The sequence below is a fragment of the Ornithodoros turicata genome, chromosome 1, assembly GCF_037126465.1.
Source record: "Ornithodoros turicata isolate Travis chromosome 1, ASM3712646v1, whole genome shotgun sequence".
Taxonomy (NCBI): Eukaryota; Metazoa; Arthropoda; class Arachnida; order Ixodida; family Argasidae; genus Ornithodoros; species Ornithodoros turicata.
The window spans coordinates 215,957,004-215,964,246 of record NC_088201.1 but is presented as its reverse complement, the minus strand read 5'-3'; positions in this window follow the sequence as shown (position 1 = coordinate 215,964,246).

Genomic DNA, 7,243 nt, shown 5'->3' with positions numbered 1-7,243 from the left:
GTCGGCAACGGATATTGTTCTGCTGAGAGGAGACCGCCGTTCAATTCTGCGACGCCTAGTGACACCCCTGGCTTCCCGCCAACGGACAACCGACATTCTTCCCCCCTCTATGTTGAACAGAGTTGATCCCACGCTCGCTTTCCGCATGCCACGAAACACCTCTCGTCAAGATGCTGCATTAATCCACCGAATGCAACGATGAAAGATGAAAGTCACTGAATGCGCCTCGATGTGGCCTTTACAGCTCAGTGGCGTTACCGCTTGAGACAACTTCATTCCCCCACCTGCTGCCACTGTGGTGCTCTTGAGGAACTGGAGCACATTCTTCTTCATTGCCCTCACTACGAACCTTCCCGAACCACACTCTCCGAGTCTCTTCGTCAGCTGGACTCTCGCCCTTTCTCCCTATCGAAATTGCTTGGTCCCTGGCCCAATCCAGCCCAGCAACGCTCTGCGCTCAAAGCTCTTCTGACATTTCTGGACACCATCGGACTTCGATCGTTATTGTGAAGGGGCTCGTTACTTTATTCCCCCCATTCCATTCAGCAATGGGGTAGAGTATCGCCTGTAGCGATGAAACTCCCCTCTCTCCAAGGTCGAAAATAAAGTTGTTGTTTACGCTGTCGCTGATCGCCATTATCATCAAAACGTACGGCGTGAGCTACGACAGGCGCTGCTTGCCACTTCTCACCATCAAACGATAGCGTATACGCTGCGGAGAAAACGTGCTTATGCTGTTCGGGAACCTTTGACCTCCGTCCCTCTCTAGTTGCTCTTCTCAGTGGACTAGTTAGAAAAATATTGTGGGAGGGGCTCTATGGGAAGTTTACATGACACAGGAGGATATCCCCAAGTTCCCCTCCCCTGGCTGTTCCACTGCCTTTTCGGTGCTGTTCCCTACAGAGGATGTCAGTAAGAAGGATACATAAGTAGATAGGAAAAAGTAGGCTTTGTGTTTTCTGCTATTGTCCAGAATGTTGAGTTCATACTTCGAGTGAAAAGGGTTAAAGAACACTCTTTCTGTAGGTCCTTGTCGCCGTACTGTTGGTTTTATCGATTTAATTATAATATTTCGGGTCGCTCATGTTAACGAGACACGACAATTAGAACGGGTGATTATATCTGAAGATTATTGCAGTCGGGAAATGTCTTGGGTGTGAAGATGAGTCTGAACGTGGAGTCGCCGCCTGATGTGTATTTTTCGGAGTGTGTGTGTAGTTTCAATTGCAAATCACTAGGACGTAAATTTTAGTCATTTTGCTGGTACATTTATTTGAGATACCAGGTCAAACGTGTCTCCAATATTCTGACTCAGTGTGTGTACCGAGGACGTAGGCGGTTGTAAGTATAGGGGCTTGGGAAGGTGGGGGAGGAGGTCGTTCCCCCTGAGTTTTCGCATCGGGAGCCCAGCCCCCGTAAAACTTTCCGTCTGTGGGTACAGCACTCCATTTTTTATCCATACGGGTCTTCCAAGACATATTCGCTCTCAGCTTCGTTGCCCGAGAGTGAAAGCAAAGGCCGGTTTCAAAAAGGATAGAGAAGGCGAAATTCACCTAAGTAGGTACTTCATATAGTTCAGCTACTGCATGGTAGTTAAAAAGTAGTAAAGCGGTAGTAGTTAACTTTTTATAGTTAATTACGATAGGTAATTCACAACGGGTTACAAGTAATTTGATGTTTTCGCTTAGCCTTCCGTGTGTTTCACGGTCTTTCTTTGTGCTTGTTAGATTTTTCTTTTTTCATTTTGATCATGAAAAATCAGCTCCGTGCATCGGACGCAGGCAGCAAAAGCTCATTCAGCACATTCACTACAGGATAGAATTACATAATGCTCTACAATGCTAAACGCAGCCGCACAGAGACGCACGGTGTGCCTGGCTCAAGAACTCCAACGCGTGGAGCGAGGAAAGAGGTTTCGACGTCAAGGGGACAATACCCAATGTGTTGCAACAGGACCGTCAGGCTTGTGCACGTGACGTCACGCGCAGCCTTTGCGCGCCTTGGAGCCGCGATACGCCACTCAGTAGCCTTGCTTAGACGATACAGCAAAATGCATACTTTCTCTCCAGCATAGGAGCGCATGTCGTCTTGTCTTTGAACAACACAGGAATATTTCCCGGGTTTGACGGGGACATTCTTGTACCGGTGCCAGTTTTTGAGGGTGCCATGAGATTGAGAGTGGTTCGAGGTTATGAAATGACATTATCTCTCTATAGACATGCATTCTAACGTCAGCGCTGTTTCTCAAAAATACGCTATCAGCAATGTGTAGATTTTTTTTCTGGGCAGATTCAATCTGTGACGAGTCAGTGTAGGAAAGAGAGTTCCACACTGGAGACGCGTATTCTAGTCGCGGTAAAATTAAGGAACGATACAGGCGAAGAAATACATAGTCTGTGGCAAAGATTCTGCATGTATATGTGGGCAAGCCAAGAATTTTGCGAGCTGAAGAGCGTACGTAGGAAACATGATCATAAAAACCCAGCTGGGAGTCGAAAACGACCCCCAAATCCTTCAGTACATAGACTCGCTTGATGGCACCCGAACACATGTATATATTGCATATTATGTTAGACTTTCTTGAGTAAGTCACATGTTTCGTCTTCATTGGATTAATAGCCATCCCATTGTTAGAGCACCATTCAACCACAGAAGAAACGTCACTTTGTAGCTTATGAATGTCATTTGGGCCGTAGATAAGTTTAAATATCTTCACGGTCATCAGCGCACCGAAGGACATGATAATGATATTATTAAACGTCATTCTCATGATGTTAATAAATGACGTTAATAAAGACATTGAAAGGGATCGACCCCAAAGTTGAGCCTTGAGGAAGACTTCAATGGGAAACGTAAAGAGAAGAAAAGGCACCGTGCACCTTTACTACACAGCATCGGTTACCCAGAAACGAAATATCATATAATATTATAATTTTTTATTCCTTGTCAGTCAAATCAAAATACAAAGCAGGCCCGCCTAAGCCGAAGGGCTTGTGACGCTGGGCCTGGAGACAGCAAGACAATTAAACACAACTTAGCTAGAAAAAACAAACGAAATACAGCTACACAGTACACTAATTAGGCACAATAATATAATTGACGCAGTGACCTTTTAAAAATCTGACTTGGACTGGATAGTTAAAAACTAAGAAGGAAGATCATTAAAAACGCGAGAGACATAACATACTCTGCGAAAAAGCCCATACCTAGTGAAGGAGAATGGTACAACTAAATTAAATGAGTTTGTCCTCATTGAACGGTTCACCGTGACAGGTATTTTGAAGGAAGATTCCCAAAAGTGATTTAGTACTATGGTGTATTTAAAAAGATTATCAAAAGATGCAAAAGACAGATCTCGAAAAATGTCCCCAACGTGCAGCAATTTTTATAACCAGCACTTTTGAGACAGCTTCTAAGAATGCTGTTAACCAAAATTTTCCAAGTTTCAGATTTTCCAACTTACAGATGCTTATAACCTGCATTATATATATATATATATATATAAAGAAGGGGGAAAGCCATTAAAAAATAAGTAAATGATGCTAGACGTGTTTGAAATTCAAACTTACAGATTAAAATGGCTTCTTATATATATATATATATATATATATATATATATATATATATATATATATATATATATATATGGTTTGCCAATCCCGAACGATGCGCAGCTACCCAGGGCCGACGAGCCGCAAACACGGCGAAACACGTGTCCTCTGGTGCTGTCGCATCGTTCAATGAGTATCTATATATATATTGTTACAGGCCGGAAAACAGGACAGGAACATCCAACATCAAGCAGCATGTATTCCGAAAGACATCGCGTTCTTTATCGTCTTCTACGGCGATCGCCAACGCCGTAACACTCTCCACCCACCCGGGTGAGAACTGTCCGGCACGCTTAGACCATGCGTACGGCAGAGTACAAGGTTCACATCCGGACCAGATAGGCTTCAGCTGGCTGACGTGAGCCGGACAGGGCTGTTAAAACGGCGGCTCTCTTCCCGCTGTCTGAGACGACACCAGATTTCCAGTGTGAAACCTGGCCTCAGGGAATCCATGCTTATCTGTAAGCAGTTGTTGAGACCGGAGAATTGCGGTGTGGGCCTGGTCTCGTAGGCGTGACTGGAAATCAAAGCCTAGTTCTTCGCGACGAGGGGCCAGGCAACGTCAAGGGACGCATCAGGCGGAAGGACAGTAGTCCTCCCTAACACCAATTGCCGTTGCCGTTGTATCTTGCCGAGCCGTGATGAGTGCAAAGGAGGCGTAAGGAACGTAGTCGTCCCAGTCTGAGTGTGGTCGTCAACGTAGGCATATAGAATGTCGAGGATAGTGCGATTGGTGCGCTCTACTAGTCCGTTGCATTTCGGGTGATACGGGGAAGCGAAAGCGTGACGTACTCCCCAATCATGCAGGGATGAAGCCTCACATAGTCGGTCCCCCACATAGATTATTCCACTTTTTTTTTTTATTTCGTTGCCCTCCATAACAAAAACGTACACTCTTAGAGGGTCTCTGACCAGAACCTGGTCAATGTCTTTGTTTGTATGGATAACGAACCTACATGGTGCCTCCAAGTTACAACTGAAACGTTTCGTCTCTGCGGAGCCGCCAACTATTCCAAACAAGGAGCCGAAAAGCGGTTTCGATTTCTGCCCTCAACTCGTGCGATCAGCGCAAAACTCTAGCTATTATGCAGTGGTTTTCCCATGTGTATGACGTCAAACGCCCGCGACGTTTATTGGTGGAAAGTCCACACCGGAAGTTCGTGTGGTTTCCGCAACTTCCGTATTGCTGGGTGCTTTTTCAATATGGACGCGGAAGCACAGCGGAGTCGACAAGTCAGCTTTTCAGCTACCTTTCAGCAGCTGAGAGGCACCTGCTACGTGCAGCAGAGTTTGGTGGCCTTGCTTTTGAAATGTTGAGCCGCGAATCGGCTTCAGCATGAAGAGGAAGTTCCAACGACAGACTGGTAGATGAGCTTTCAGCATCCATCACGATGAAGCACATGAACAGTTTGTGTAAATTTCATGCTTGACGGCGCCGTGTAAAGGGGCCGGAGTGGTTCATTGCATAATAATGCCGAAACAAGTCGAGTGCTTATGTTGCAAGGAGCTGCTCTTAAAGTAGCATATTTAGAACTTCTAGGGCAGCACGAACCTAGCGCTCATATTCACAACTAAGAAGCGTACGTGTCTCATGCACAATCATGCTGGTTGGTTTCAATACAAAATAGTTTTTCTGAACTTTTCGTTATTGTTCGTCACTTATTCAGAAAGAGTGCAGCTTAATTAATACTCGGCGTCCTACTAGCTTTAGCTTTGTTCAAAGCTTGCGTGTCTCATACAGGAAATAGATACGTACACTACACACCAACAGTTCGTGAGATGGATGTTGCACAAACTTGAAAAAAAAAAAAAAAACAAGAGAAGCGTTATACCAGTCTGCGCGGTGAACAGGATACGCAAAGCCTTTCCCATAGTAACTACTACATGCTTTAAATACCCAAGATACTAGGTGGAAGTACCCCCTACAGGGGGTGAATAATGACCCCCCTCCCCCCGAACTTTTTTCAACACTCCTCCATGCTTGGGATTCTGGATAAACCACTGTGCTGCCCCTGACACACAGCACCATCTCATCAGCCTGCTCCGCCTGGTAAGAATTACATTGGGCTCTCAATTCCACCATAGACACAAATCCAATCCTGTTCTGACGCATCCTTTCGTCCACCCATTCAGTCAATGTCGTAAGTGTTGTTCGAACTCTTACTGTCTGATAGCACCCAAATAGTATTGTTTAGGCACCTCAAGTATTTTAATGATCGTTATGTGGAAGTAAATCAGACTGTTATGCAGGTTACCCTGTGTGTGACCTCGGTCCCTGCTCTCAGTCCTGCAGAAGTGCTCACTACACAAGTTGGCTATCGAAAACCTCAATCTTCCATGCATGATGTAAAATCCCAGTTCGCTTGCTTCCTAGCCATTTTTTCATTCTCAATCTTCCTTTTGTGTGCAAAGTGCACACCCAGTTCGAGTAGGATGTAGACCTTGAGGAACCAAGCTTTGTATCTTGGGCTGCTCGAATACTCAAATAGGCATGTCCTAGTCAAAGTAACATGAAATGTGGTTCATATAGTTTATTGTGAAATAATATCTTCATAATATGTCTGCAGAGATTGCTCCAAAATAGCATATCTGATGCATCGTTATACACTATTGGGCTTCTGGGAAAAATCATGATTCACCTGATACAGACGGCAGCCTTTGTAACGGTGTCTGACACATTTTTAGCAGCCACTGTTTTAAAATATGCATTAAAAATGCTCCAATTATGAAAGTATCACGAAGTTCTTCATTTCATTTGTTTACTTAAAGACCCTTGTGAAGGGATTTACATAAATGCGGGAGGTTTTTTATCCAAAAAGGACAAATACCAAAATGATGTACACAAAATTCGTTCACTCACCACAAAGAAATTCATTCGATCTGAAAACGATCATAGCACTTGGAAATAAATGACGATACATTTTGTTCTGATGCTATGTGGGCAGGAACGTCATTCCAATTTGACACCATCAGCTGGTGCGGACAGTAGAGGAATTTTTTTGTTTGTGTAGGTGGAGCAAGTACTTTGTGCGAGTCATCAAGTCTTGGAAGTAACTTGTGAGGGGATTGACAGTAAGTGGGGCGGGGAGGAGTGTGACTGTAATATAACTTATGAAAGAATGCCAGGCCTGATACCTTTCATCTGGTAATCAAAGGAGTAAGAAAGAGTTTGGTTTTAATGGCTGAGACGCTGGAAAAAGGATGATAATCACGAGCAACAAACCGTGCGGTTCTGTACAAATTCTACTTTCTCGATTAAGAGATGCTGGGATGGGTTCCAGATTGCAGAGGCATATTCCAGTTCTTTTGAACATGGCAGTTGATGTTCTGAGACTGGAACACATAGAAAAGGCAAATACATACAAAGCATCAAGTGCCTAAGAAATGGATGAAGAAGGCAGTCACTGGAAAGGTTAGCCAGTAGTAGGACTTGAACCCACACCTTCTGTATTACCGATCCAGGGCCCTTACCAATTGAGCTAAGCGAACACGCCTCTCCAGTGACTTCCAAGGGTGCAGATGTAACCTAGGAATAGGTTCATAGGCAGGAGAACATTAGTCACTGTTATTATACAGGCATAGCTCTCTGTCCAGTATGATCACCGCAGAGCACATTTACAGGAACTCACAGG